The 14546-nt window shown below is 40.4% G+C and overlaps 3 long non-coding RNA genes across 4 annotated transcripts; all 3 read left to right on the plus strand.

The window, feature by feature from the left end:
* Positions 1-1182: 1182 nt before the first annotated feature.
* Positions 1183-1982, plus strand: LOC124705974. Its single transcript, XR_007004206.1, has 3 exons — positions 1183-1369; positions 1500-1730; positions 1862-1982. It is a non-coding gene; the product is annotated as an uncharacterized LOC124705974 (long non-coding RNA).
* A 4799-nt stretch (positions 1983-6781) lies between these two features.
* LOC124706536 lies at positions 6782-8668 on the plus strand. Its single transcript, XR_007004458.1, has 3 exons — positions 6782-6886; positions 8322-8430; positions 8522-8668. It is a non-coding gene; the product is annotated as an uncharacterized LOC124706536 (long non-coding RNA).
* Positions 8669-9433: 765 nt separating this feature from the next.
* Positions 9434-11138, plus strand: LOC124706259. Of its 2 annotated transcripts, XR_007004358.1 has the most exons (4): positions 9434-10008; positions 10090-10194; positions 10355-10397; positions 10947-11138. It is a non-coding gene; the product is annotated as an uncharacterized LOC124706259 (long non-coding RNA). The 2 variants fall into 2 exon arrangements; XR_007004357.1 differs by lacking the exon at positions 10947-11138 and having other exon boundaries at positions 10355-10538.
* The last annotated feature ends 3408 nt before the right edge of the window (positions 11139-14546 follow it).

Below are 14546 nucleotides of genomic sequence, written 5' to 3' on the forward strand. Positions count from 1 at the left end.
GCAGGAGTACTTCTATATTGTACTCGCATGACGTGTTTTCTCAAACAGAGGAAATGACTCATCCGCAACCTCTACCCGATGCACATGTCCCTCTTGTGAAGTTTAAGTTTCGTGGGATATGAATTGACCTTATGTATGCCATTTTTTCTCTCTTACTAGTACCATATGTAAGTTTCAACTATGAAAATTATGCCGGTGCATTTGCTTGTTTCTTAATGTGTACCAAGCTTCGTTTGTATGAAACATGCTATACATGGTATTTTAACTCGTACCTCATATTTTTAGTGTGGAAGTATATGAACCTGAATGCTTTTTCTGATTTTCCTGTTTTTAGTATGTCTATGGATTACCTTTTGACGTTTGTGTATTAGATGACCCTATTTTGAGCTTGGTGTGCTATTATCCAATTGCTATAAAGTAGGTTTTCTCTGCTATCCATTGTCTGATTTATTTTGTAATGCTTGTCACTCCTATGTGCTTATTTTGTAGTGTTTCTATGTACCAGGAAAGTTATCTAAATGGCCAAATTTTTGCAGTAAAAACAATCCTTTTTTTTGCTTGGAATTTTAAGTTGCTAGTTGCAGCATTTCCAATAATTTAGATGTGGATTCTAACCAATTTTTTGTTCAAAGTTCATGCGGCTATCGAAACTTCAATCTTATGTCTTCATTATCCACTAGTCTCATGTTTGCATTCCATGTATTTGCAGTTTGGCACCTTATTGGTAGCTTGTTGTGATATTGTTATGAATTATTTGCGGTTTAACTTTCCGTGGTGATTAACTTGCTGTTTATGTGCGGTAGGACACTTATCCATCCAAGTCATTTTCTAGTAGTGTGAAGTCATTTTCGTCGCTTGCCTCGTGGCTCCTAACTATGATGCATCTGCACTTGGCTGCTTCCTGGAGTCCTCATGCTGGTGACAGCATCACAAGGTCCTATCCTCGACCCCGAGTCCAGCAGCCGGCGAGCCCCTCCTGCCCCAGTTCCGAGGTTTCCTCTCCTCTCCCCTCCTCCATTTTGCTCTATTTTTCTGGATACTGGGTGTTAGTCCCTCTTTCTTTTCTGTACACGATAATAGTTGTAGTCATTTGCAACTGTTAGAATTACATTAATAGAATTGTGAATTGTACATATAATTTCTCCTCTAATGTGGCGACTTTCACATTGGCAGATGGAGTTTACCGAGGACAGCCGCATCCCGCACCTCCTACCTAGTGGATCCGCCACCATGCTTAGAGTTGTTGGAGCTGGTCATGGACGCAAACAACAACGCTGAAGGGGATGACCTATACATGCTCGACGAGGAGCTCATCCAGTCCCATCTCGAGCTCAAGGGAGACGTCTTCGCTGATGATGCATATCAAAAGGTCATTTTCCCCTGTCATGTTGTGCCTAATGTGTTTACCAATTTTTACCTGGTATCATTTCTTTTATACATAGTGATTTAGCCCATGTTGTGTTGGTTTTGAAACCTGAAGGTTCGTTTTGTCCATTTAGGTTGAGAAAATGATTAATTAATTACCAACACGGTCATCGGATTTATTAAATTTTGAGGTTGCTTCAGTTGATAAAGACACCTTCTTCTGCTTTGTCACCACTATCGTCATCAACGTAACTTGGTTGAGAAGGAGCAACAACGATGTCAAGGATTGGAGACGAGGTTGAGGTCTGCAAAGGGACCGATGTTGAGGTTTGCAAGACCTAAACCAAGGCCAGATGGGAGACAAGGTAATTTCTTGAGTTTTTCTTCCAGATATTATCCCTTTTTCATTGGTTAATTAGTCCTGGTTGTGGCATAAGAAGAGTCATCTAGATTCTTCTACTTTGTGTGATCAATAATATGTTTTGGCATGTTGCAGGGGATGGGAGAGCGTCACGTGGATCCCATGAACCCCTCGTTGGCTCGGCCTACGCGATGATGAAAACACATAGGTGTGGAGTGACCTGGCTCCAGCAGTGCCGCAACGGCCCATGTGACCCATGGACGCCACATCCGGGTACTGATCAAATCGGTTTCCTAAAGCATTGAGTTTTTTTAAAATGCTTACATGTTGCGACTGCTGCATTTGCACTATTAGTGTCTGACTTTGGCGTATAAGAGATTGTTTACTTTTGTTTGTTGTTGATCCAGTCATCACTTACAGGGTGGTAAGAGGCGATCTGGTGGCACAGGGAACTTGGTTGCATCATCCCGGCCTTAGGCGACCAAGATTCAAATCACGTCTGTTGCGCAAACCTGAGTCAGGTTGCCTCTCTTGCTCGACCCGGTGGCGGGTGATGGCGACGCGCCACCACATCTCAAGGTCATCATTGGTAAGCTCATTCCTCTCCTCCTGTTCCCCCTCTGATCCTCCCTTCATTTATGAGATTCTAGGGATCCTGGTCCATGGTGTATTCAAGGTTTCTTGGTTCTGGTTAGAATATTTCCTATAGTTATTCCTGGCTGTTGAATCTATGTAATCTACGAGTTGTGTGTTTGCGTTCATTCTTGAACGCGTATATATCCATATGTACTGCAGATTGCAACCATTTTCAGTGTAGGGATTTAGGAAGTAACCTTAGTGTGGAAAATATTGTACCCATTTTGAATTACATTCTACCATGCATCATTAGCAAATTGCATCTAAGTTGACCATGATGAATTGTGCATATGTTGTGTCGTGCTTTGTTGCTTACTGGTAATTTTTCTTTGGTCTCGAAAGACTTATAGTAGTTTTTGCATGTTCTCTGTTGTCTGAGAGTAGCTTCTGCTTATTTTATTAAAGTTGACCTTCTTTTGCTACGCCTATTTCGTACTAAATTGATAATGCTAATCTTGAACAGTACAACTTCCTAATTACTCCCTCTATCCCAAAATATAAGGCACACTTTTTTCTACAGTCTTTGATGCACAACTTTAACCACTTATACATATACCAAATTACTGAATTATATGGTTTCAGAATAAATAAATGGTACCATTGCATTCATATTATTCATTTCATATACATTTATACAAAGTTTATGGACATGTTATAAGTACAAAGTATAGTGAAAGTTGTAAGTTGTTGACCAACAAAATTTAAGGGCGCCTTATATTTTGGGATGAAGGGAGTATTTGATATATCAAACCTTGTTCAATTGCGTCGGGACATCAAACATACCTTCTACATATTCATTGCACTGTTCCATAATCTTTTTGTGGAGCTTTTCTCCCATTATAACCGCGTTTCCATTTCAGAAGATACATGTTGCCTATCTTTAGATATAGGCCCTGTTTTGATTTAAATTTTATAAATAAATTTATTTTCATCGGAATCTCCATGTCAGGTAGAATGTGAGGTTTGGTAAAAAAAAGTTAATTTGTTTTTGGATGCCTTTTTGTTACGTTTTAAATGGTGTAAAATTGGTGTAGTCTGTTACCAAAAAATGTTGTCTCCTTTTAATTCATATGGTAAATTCGTTCCTCCATTAACAGGTTGGGTCAACTGTTAGTGGGTATGACCGCCCCCGGCTTCCTTCTATTTTCCTTCTTTATTCCCTTCCCCATCAGTACAGAGAAATCCACCTGTTTATTTCTTCTCAAAGTCCACATCAGTACATCGCCTCCTCATCCTCCGCCCTACCCAGTAGGGTGTCTTCCTCTACAGCCGGTCGTACCGGCCAGCCAGACGTAGCCGTCTTCGCCTGGTGTTTTTCTCCATCTTGTCTCCTTCCGCTAGCAGCTTCGCTTGATCCGACGGTGTTGGCCAAGACTCCGATCCGACTCGGCTCATTGCTTTAGCTCATCCTTGACTACGTCGCCGAGTCTCTGGCCATTTCCGCTTGCAGCAGCACAGACTTGCCTTGGTCCAGGTGAGCCTTTTCTTCTAGCTCTAGTGCTTGGCGCATTGCCATTCAGTGCAAAGAGACAACATGCTGAAACATAGTAGCACTAGGAAGAGAGATCAATGCACTACAGAGGTTTTTTAAAAAAGGGGTTGCTTTATTGCTTAGCTCGTGTGTTCTATAATCTGGATCCTACTTAAGATTTGGTTGTATCTACACCGGTTCCGTACGTTGTTGTATGTGCACATCAGCCTGAACTTTTTCCTGAAGTAATAAGCTGAAGTTGTATTGGTGTATGATCCTGTTTAAAATAAATTGCTTGTTTGTTTAGCATGTATCCTCTAAGATCTGGATCATTAGGGAGATTGGGGTCAAACTAAGAATTGTTTGAATTCTACATTGCTTCAAATCAAACTATGTTGGCAAAGCTTAGTACGAGTCGGACCCCTAGCTTTCTACGAAGTTCTAAAGGAAATTTTGTGTGGAAGGGCTTAGGTTAAAAAAATTAGTCAAGATCCGTTAGTGGTATCATCTACTTGATAGACTTATAGCTATGTTGCCTTTTCAATTGTATCCGGCATGTCAAATATCAGCTGGAAGGCACCCTCTCTGATCCAGTTCACTCTCAAGTAAACCACATTTATATTTCTGATGTCAATTCTTGTAGTTTTTTTTGTAAATGGTTCAAAAATAAGAGCTCCATAAACTGGAAGGATTTCACATTTCGCAAAAGACAAGTACTATTTGAATGCCCGTGCGTTGTCATGGTCACTAAATTTCTCGCAAGTGTAAGTACTGCATATGGAAATTCAAGGATGGCTAAATAAGGTCTCCAACGCATTAAGCTTGAGCTTAGTTTTAACTATATTTAAATAAGAGTTCCAATGCGTACGAAGCGGGGACTCATCAAATTGTCTCTTATTAACAAGGAACTAATCACTTCCTTTTGACATAATAATCACGGTCACTTAATATGAAAAAGAAAGAAATCCACATGGTTCTGCCGCTTGTGGCAACTGAGGTGGAAGTATGAGTTGTATTTTTCTTTTAGAAGAGAGGACCCAACTTCGGTATTTTTTTGAGGAAGTGTTTCATTGCATTGAAAAGATAGAGTTGTTTTATAATCCTCCTAGGAGGCAGGTACAAGCTGTTTGGATTAAATCAGTGCACACGTCCCAGGTTGTCGGACGGACTGCATGCAGGCCCTTGGCGCTGGCTCTTTTCCAAAGCCCAACTTCGTTGAAGATTGTTGTGGCCAAGGTGTGGACCGAAGGCTGGGCTTTGTCGAACACACACGAGTTTCAGTGCTTCCAGATCATCCACGGCGTCAGCAAGGTACTGGAGTCTAGGCCCTTGTGCATGGGTTTGGGGTGTCATGCCTACTGAGCGCCACCAATCGTCGAGGTGGCGTTGTCATCGCATGGCACCCGACATGTCATGCGTAGCATGGAGAGCACCTCATGCCATACTTGCCGTGAGTGTACGGTGCAATTTCGTACAACATGTGTTGACTTGAAAATCTTACAACTTTGAAGCAGTCGCCTCTAAATGAATCTGATTCTGATTCATCAGTCGGACCGCTCAACAACCAATCAAGGGCACGCACATCAAAGCCATCTAGCTATTGCATGCATCAGTTGTTGCTCGGATGTTGCATGCATGTATAATATATTTTATATATTTCGGGAAGTCCCAACTCTGCAAAGCTAACATAATGTCACAATGGTTGAATTCAAAGTATAATATTAAGTGTGAATCATTTATAAAACTTGGTATATACATGGCTGTTATGATATCCAATGAGTTCAAATACATGTAGCCGGACAAATGAATATATATAGAAAGGTTAGGCAAGTTTATACAGTTTTCATTTGCTAGTTCTGCGCATGGAAAATATAATTATGCTCTTACAATTATCTGAACACATTTTGGAGAGAAGACACATAAGTGTGAAAAGCTCTATTAGTGACAAGAATATCCCTGTTGGACATTTCGTGTTCACACCCCCCTTCCTGGAATGGAACAATGGTCAAGATCAGCATTTGGTCAACCCACATGCTCCATGGTCAATCATATTTGTAGGATATGTTCTAGGATAGAACTTCTTTTTATTGCATCATAGACTGTTTCAGTACTTTATTTCACATTTTCACTTAGAAAAAGCAAAGTCATGGTATCCACAAAAGAACCAAATCACCTTTACCACTGTTCAATTACTTCACTGTTTGTATTTCTAAGGACATGTTTGATTGTTTGCTCCAGTTTCTTACACTGTTTAAAATGAATATAAAGGTTAAAATCTCGGGATTTAATTGTGTAGTGTCAACTGATACTTTTCTTTTTGCAACAGCCAGTGCTGGCATTGCTAAGTGTTGCACTGGCCTTGCTTTAAGCTTTCCAGGTATATTTACATTGCACTGACTTGATTTTTGCAGCACACTGTTGTACATTGTACATTCCCTGATATGGAAATTTTATAGTGCCACGTGATATTTGGCAGAATCATGAATATTTCTGGTCAGTAGTAGCAAACTTGTTTTTGGTTTTGTGCACTATCTTTTGCATATTACGTGGCACCTACTTTCTTAAGTACATCATCTATTAATTATTTTAGGAATACAGAGATGACACCATGTGGAACCACTTGCTTCCTTAATGGTATGATAAGTACAATTGTTTGTAATTGGTGAACTTTATAGTGCATGTTGTCAATTGAGTGAGTGTTCTTTTTTTTGTGTGCTTCCAGTTCTTATTTGATTTGAAGCCATAACTATTTAGAGGGTTGTAGTACGACTAAAAGATGCAGTTTATCCATAAATACATTCATTTTTGTCCTCCCAAGGTGTTCATGTAACCCAAGGGAAAAAAAATACTTGACAATTGGCAGTTTTACTTTTCTTTAAATCACTTATTCTTTTGCAGGGAAGCATGGGGGAAGTGGAGCTAGGCCTCCTCCCCACCCCCGGTCTTCTACTACCTCGACTACCCCAGTGGCTCTCGTCGTTGTGCTATGGCGGCGAGTTCGCCGTGTTGCATCCGTCTTAGCTGTGGTCTTCTTCTACACCTCGTTGTTTTAGGTGGGTCCTTGGGTTCCCCTTGTTTCTCCTCTACCCGCTCTATTTTGGCACTGAGAAGTGTCATCACAGTCGTGGTTGTACCTTGGTCCGAACAAGGCCATTATTTCTGTTAGTGGAATCTTCAGAAATTGGTTCCTATTAGTCCATGTACAATGCAAGGTGCTTAGAGGGGCGATTAGGAAAATAAACCAAGTTTTTTCGTAATTACCAGCGTTTATTTGTAAGAACCAGTTAAAAGGCTAGTTTATTTCTATAAGCACATTTCTAAGTATCTTGCATTGTACATGCTCTTAGTGGATGCTCCATAAAATTTAGCACTGCAATATATTGTTTGATTCTTAGAATCTGGTTTGTAGAGTTTCTTGTACCTTTACTTGGTAGAAGGGACGCTATGTGAATTGTTGTTTTTATTTGAATGGTTGTTTTGTTTTAGTTTCACTAATCTCTATATATTAAAACACCATGATTGCTAAGGTGCATTAGTTATCTATTATATTAAAGAAGATTCTCATGGCCTTTGATATTGAATAGTAGTGTCAATATATGTGCTAGAAAAATTTCCTCCATTTTCACATCTTGAAACAATTGATAGGCCTTCCTGTTTTGTGTTTGCAAGCACTAGAACAAGATGACAATATAAACTCTGAAAACTAAGTGGTGTTTCTTCTTGGTGATGTAATTCATTAGTCATGTTTCTCGTTGCTCGCTCTGGAATCAGCAAACATAATCAGCTTGGGCTTTGTTGCAACTCCAACTCGTAAGATCCACCTAGCAGGACCGCACGACCATTGTGGCAGTTTCTGCCCTGGTTGCCGTCGTGGGTGTTTGACGGCGCATGTAAGGTCTGTCCAGGAAGATAGAAGAAACCTTGTTTGCATTAGTTCAAGCTAGTAGTATAAATTTCTTTCCTATGATAGATGAGATATAAGAACCTGAACTATGAGACTGAATTTCTGTTATGCTTGTTGGGTTGTCTCCAATCTTACATAATACAAGATGGTTAATCTAGGCAGTCAAGTCCAAATTCATGTTTCCATCTTTTTTGTCTCGAATGTGAATCTTGGGAGTGAGATTTCAAAGTTCATATTTCCATTTTTTTTGTCACTCATGCTTGCCTAGTCTGTTCCTCTTGCTTGTTAGTTCAGGACATGCATTTTTGTTTTCTCCCAATATGTTTCTGCTGATTCCAAGGTTGTGTGTTTCTGTAGCGTTTATTTCATAAGGTGGGTTTGCATATAACAATGTTCATTCTGTGCAAACAAGAGCTTTCATGACCATTCAAATTCAGTGAATATTTTTGAGTTGATATTATAGCTTGGATTAATGCTCAAATTTCATAGGTTTTGATGCATGATGGAATATGTGTTGTTGTTCTTTATATTGTATCAAGGAAAAAAATCTTCAGATTGTAAGTTGTGTTGTCTGTGTCTTGCAGCAAGTCGAGTTGCTCGGCCCCAGGTTACCTCGACACTGCCAAATGTTTTAATATGCTATAGAATGGCTGTCTGAAGCGTCTGCAAAAGTAGTACCACACGCTGTGCAAGGTGAGCTTGCCCTTTCCTAGTTCGGTTTGATTTGACTTGGTATGGTTGGAGTTCATTGATACGGAGATGATGTGATTCGGTTGGAATTCAGGAGCTGCCGCCGCAGATTGTGGCTCGTCCTCTGTCCAACAAAATAGTTAGTGGTGTAGGTAGCTTCCACTGATTGCACTTGTAAATGTAGTATTTAGCATTGTTTAATCGAATGGAAATATTTTATGTTTGGGTCTGATTATTGTGATCGGTTATCTGGTATTGTGCTAATCGTTGATGGATGTGGATATGTTGCGTAAGATATGAAGTTTTAGCATAGTTGTGATTGATTTAATTATTGTTTTGCTTAGGTTTTGAAATTTTTAGCACAAAATAATGGCTGCAATGCTTGTGTATGGTCACTTATTGCTATTTTGATGCCTTGGCTAAGGAATTAGATAAGAACGTTATATCTATCATTAAATTATTATGGTTGTAGAACTAATAAAAACTGAACTGCTACACTTGGTATAGTAGTATTTTAATATCCTTATAAATCCTTTTGCATATGTTTAGTGCTTTAGTGCATCCTTTTTGTTTTAATAGGATCATATTCTCATGTTCTTTCTTGAATTCTCATGCTCAAAGTGTTGGTGTCTTTCACATGTTTTAGTTGGATGGCATCTCTTCCATATGCCATTAATATGTTCAACTATTGGTGTTTGATGATTTTTTTCATGTACGCTCAACATTTATCATCTCTTGCGGTTGCATAATTCTCCGTACACTACTCACGGTGATGTAGCTTCATACTGATGCACTATCTATGAAATGTAGGGTTTGACTTCATGTTGCCTCTAGGAAATATAAGTCATCATGATGCGCAGCTCCGGATGTATGATGTGTCCATGCCCATGCTAAAAATAGTTCACTTGTTTTTTAGCAGTCCAAGCTATGGTAATTGTGCTACCAATCGGTGATCACTCCTGGAGTTTAGAATGAAATTAATATTTCTGTTCAAAAGAAAAAAAAACACTTGGCCTTAGTTTTTTGCTCATGTTAATTAATACCTTGCATAATATCCATGTACAGTAGGTAGTGGCACTCTATAATTATTGCACTCGCGGACACGATGCTCTTCATTAATCATTTCGCGGTAGAAGAAAGATCCATATTTCATTTTTGAATTTAGACTGTGTCGATTACCATGTGTTGAGTTTACACTTGGTTTTTTTGTCCATCAAATTGCTGGCCGTCTTTGGAGAAGATCAGATCAGATGAATTCAACAGGTAATTCGTCGTATCAATCATGTCAGTTCGATCTCCTTTTCTTCTTTTACAACTGCTTTTACACAAACATATAGTCTCATCTGATGTTTTTTTGATAGTTGTGTGTTTCATTTCAATGTACTGACCGCTAGCTGGAGATAACTTCCAGTAGATCTCAATGCTCCTCAGATGATTGGCAGTGTGCTGCAAACTGTTGATGTATATTTTATCAAGAGCATTTGAATCATGATGCTCCAGACAATGCTGAAGTTGATTCATCTGGTTTCTATTATCTTCATGGAGCAGCGCATCGTGCGTCCTGCCATTAATCTTCCTCCGGTACCTCTTATTTCACTTCCCCGCTTGTTTCTTCAACTTTCTAAGTGCACATCCATCTCATCTGATTCTTCTATTTTGTAGATCTCGCGTTGGGAGTAGTACCAAATCTGCATATGTGGGAACGATGCGACAAGAAGCTTCTGGAGTTAGATGGGAGAGCAAAGGAGAGAAGCAGCAGTGTTCTAGGTATGTGATTTGTCCACTATTTTCCTCTCCCAGTAGCACTCTATTTTGTTGCTACTCTGTGTAATGTGGCTTGCTCCCATGCCACATGCTTTGGCTAAACAATAGTATTGATTCAGCTGTTGTTTTTGATCTGCTAATATTGTTTTCTTTTCTTGTGTAGTTTTTGGTGTGTTTTCCCCAGCAAGATCTCCATTCTTGTTCAGGTGCGGTTGGTTCTTGGGAGCGAGAGAACTTCATATGTGCTCGTGCAATTGTTATACACTTGAAAGTCGGTGAAAAACTTGGATCTCAAGTTCATGGATATGACATGTTTACGTGTGTGTTACATTTTATGGAGCTTGCTTTTCTTATGTGGTTGACTAAATCTATGTGAAAATATTGGTGTATTTTTCAATCTATGATTCATGTAATCTGTGTGTATGTGTGTCGCCTTCAGTTGTGAGCTCAGAGACATAGCTATCGTTGGCCAGTGGTTGCTGACCTGATTGAGAGCTTATGGTCTAGCAGAGATTTAGTCTTGGGATTTCATGTCATGTCTCTCTTTGATTTGTTAGACGAAAAACTATATGGTTCTGCTTTAAATATACCTTTCGACGATGGTTTTGGAAGTGCGAATGATTGCAACGTTGGCAACATTGAGTATTTTTTATTGTGTCTTAAAAGATGTTTGGCTGTTGACAACAAGATTATAGCATATACCATGAAACAACTGACTAACTGTGCTCTTCTTCTTATGTATTCATACAATGTAGTGGCTCACACCATCTTCACAAGCAATGGCGGTGTACAAGTTGGACGTGGAGGGATCAACTACGAAGCTTCTATTGTTCTCTCCCAGCAGGTGATATCAGAAATCATTGAGTGTTGATGAAAATCGGTTCTTTTCTACCTAAATCTGAGTTGCTGCTCCCTCTCACATCAAAGTTGGCTGCACGTGTTCATGAATTGTTTGGCTGGCTGCTCCCTCTCACGTCAACATGGTGTTAGCTATCTTGAATCAATTTGTATGATTGTTCCCTATAGTATTTACTCCCTTAGAATCCGTTTGATGGATTTGTTAGTTAATCATGGGATTATACATGCCCTTCTTGATGATGCCATGCCATACCATGCCATGCCATGACATACATGTATATTTCTAAATGGACGGTAGCAGTTATGTTATGTTGTGATCAACAGGGCGTTTTTTGCAGTTCTATATTTCAGCTAAATACATGTGTGTTTTGGATTTTTGGCCAAGGACTTGGTTGGCAACTCCAGTTTGTATCATTTTCCTTGTATTTATTTAGCAGATGTTAGATCAGTTGGTTATTGTGTAGCGATCTAGTCTTCAATTTCATCTTCATGTATTAGGGTAGCATATCTTGAATCTGATTTTGTTTGTATCCCCAGGAGCGTTGGCATATGTTACATCTCATGCTAGTTGTGTCTATTGTGTCTCATTTTGTGGGCATCTAGGAGGTGCCATGGTGGCTGGACTCTGGCTGGCCGAAAACAAGCAATGCGTTGACGTTGATTAGATTTTGTTTCATCTTACTTCCACCATTGCTGGAGCGATGTGGGTGAGTTTTACTTGTTTGGTTTTCTAATTTTTGTAAGTGTAGTATTGAGGCGAAGTAATGTGCTTGAGCTATCCTTACTCATGTTTTAGTTAAGTACCAAATTGTTCTACACTTCTCGGTATTTAGACATCAAATATACGTTAAGTTTGAATTGCTTTCTTGGGTATAGTGGATCTACATACTTCTGTGGTCCTGTTGAATCTCATTGAATTTGTTTAAACTACTATTTTGTATATTATTCCATGTTACTTGGTTGACGGATTAATTGTTATCATGTACTTGTATACCATTAAATACTATTTGAACTAAGTGTTGCTTCCTTGCACATGGATGGTGTCAGCGAAGGCCATTTGTACCAAGTTGTATTGCACAAGCTCAATGCCATTCAAAAGGTACGAGACATTCCCCTCTAATTTTCGTACTTGTACTATGCTCGATGACAGCATGAATAAATCCATGTTGTACTGCTGATGATGATCTAGGATCATTCATCATCGTACTAGTGCTGCTACTCACAAGGCAGGCTTGAGTTATTGATCTCTCATTAGGATTGGACAATGTCTCCAACTAATAAATCTTGCGTACTAAATAATCTGTATCTATGTTTGAAGTAAATGAGTTGAAGAAACCTTAGAATAAAATTCTATATTAGGCCTTCTTCTTTGATGGGTCATGTCCACATAGAGAAGGATTTTTTTTTTGCTTTATTTCTACAGTGTGTTGTTTGTTGCAGATTGTGTTATGAGGATTGAGGAACCTTGACTTCATTGCTCAAAGGTCAAGCGAGAGACATGGAGAGTAAAAGAACGCGAGGGAGACTTGGAGAGAAGAGGAATGCGAGACTTGGAGGAGTTGCCGATGTTGCACAACCGTGCCGCAAGGAGCAGCGAGGCTACAGCGAGCACCGGCTGTGTGCCGCAGAGCCCGAGTGCCTCTCTCCTTCGGTTGCTTGGGTGCTGCATGAATCTTACCATTCATGCTCTAACGGCGGGTGGCGTTGCTACTGTTGTGTTTATGTAGTAATACAAATAGTGTTCCAAGTGTTGTAGTATTCATAAGTCGTTTTTGTTTCCTTTGTACCACTTGTTCTTCGCATCCCTCTATAATATGACTCGTTGGTGTATTTGCTATATTTGTGATGAAAATGTCCAAATAGTTGGCATAGGACATTTCAAATTTCAAGCACTTATTTTCTTTCTAAATAAACAATCTCTTAGAATTTTTGCATCAGGGGAAAACGCGGTTGGAATGGCCAGCTTGTGTCGATGGAAGCTAGCTAGATTGTCTTTCTACATCCTTATACATCAGTAGAGGAAGATACTAGGTTTGGCACACTAGATACACCTATTATGAAAATAGGGTTTAAATGCATTTCGGAATGTCGAAAAGATTGGAGAAAAATTCTCAGGAGCATGTCGAGACTTTTGAAATACTCTTTTGAGCAAGGTGTGATCTACACGTATGAGATAAAGTGGATTTCCGATGGTATTGCTCCGTCTCAATTTGCATCTGCTATAATGGTGTATGGTCCGTGCATCTCAAAATTAATTTCTTGTCATCGATAAAAAAACCAGGCCTTGTAAAGAATTTCAGGGATCCACGAATTTTCTTTGTTTTCCAAATATAAACGAACCTTGGATGGAAAATATTATTGCCTCTTCAAGACGGAAAGGTCCACAGAATTATAGGAATCCATATGACCGGAAAGGAAACATTGTATATTCGCTCTCCTTCTCGCAGTCGCAGGCTCCTGCTGCTATTGCTGGCTTCTCCTCCCATTATGCCACCACCAGCGGCTTCTCCTGCTCCTGGAAATGGAAGAATAGATAAAACGGCAATTATGAGAGTCAGTAATTAGTGGCAGAGAATCAATCGTTTTCCTTTCCGGACGTTTCGGCTCACCACCTACCCTCCACGCTATCAATCCGGGGGCAGGGAAAAGAGAAAAACGAAATTATGTTCCCGCCATAGCACTCCTCCCTCCCTCCCTTAAAATTCAAAACCTTTAATCTTGGGCTGGCCTCTATCTACCTACAAATACCGAGAGGGGTGGAGCATACGCGTGCGTCGCGTGTGACTTAGACTTTGACTCTTGCTCGGAGAGGAGAGGAGAGGAGAGGACTCACTTTTTTTGTCTATCAAATTGCTGGCCGGCCGGCCTTGGAGAGGATCAGATCGGGTCGGATGAGTTTAACAGGTAATTTGTTCTACCAATCCTGCCAGTCGATCTCCTTTTCTTCTTCAGCTGCTATTACACAGACACATAGCTAGTCTCATATGATGTTTTTTTTTGTACTGTAGATAGATTGACGGAAGGTGTACCGGCCGCGTCGCGCGAGCGGGAGCGGGAGGCGCGGCGATGTGGATGCAGAATGGAACCGTGGCGCGGATGGAGGAGGTCAGTGGATCCGCGTTTTTCTCTTGGTACTATCTCGGTTGGAACCGTGTAGTAGGTAGCAATAGCTAGAGCACGTTACGTACGTACGGATCCATCGAGCTGTGGATCGACCGCTCTATCGGCGCCTCCCAATTCTAGTGTCGCGCCTGACGATGCATGATGAGATGCCAAGGCGAGTTCAAATAATCACGCCTGACGTCATGTCGCTGGACCATCACACGCGCACACACAGTCGCTAATCGCTGGACCATCAGAACAACAATGAAGCATCCTCCTAAAACATCTTAAGTCAGCTACATACACATGAGACCTTGGCCGCCGCCGCCCCGGGAGGCGGAAGGGCCACCGCCGCGTGAGAGACCCCTTGGCCGCCGTTCCCGACGCGTCACGAG

This window comes from Lolium rigidum, chromosome 4 (assembly GCF_022539505.1).
Source record: "Lolium rigidum isolate FL_2022 chromosome 4, APGP_CSIRO_Lrig_0.1, whole genome shotgun sequence".
Taxonomy (NCBI): Eukaryota; Viridiplantae; Streptophyta; class Magnoliopsida; order Poales; family Poaceae; genus Lolium; species Lolium rigidum.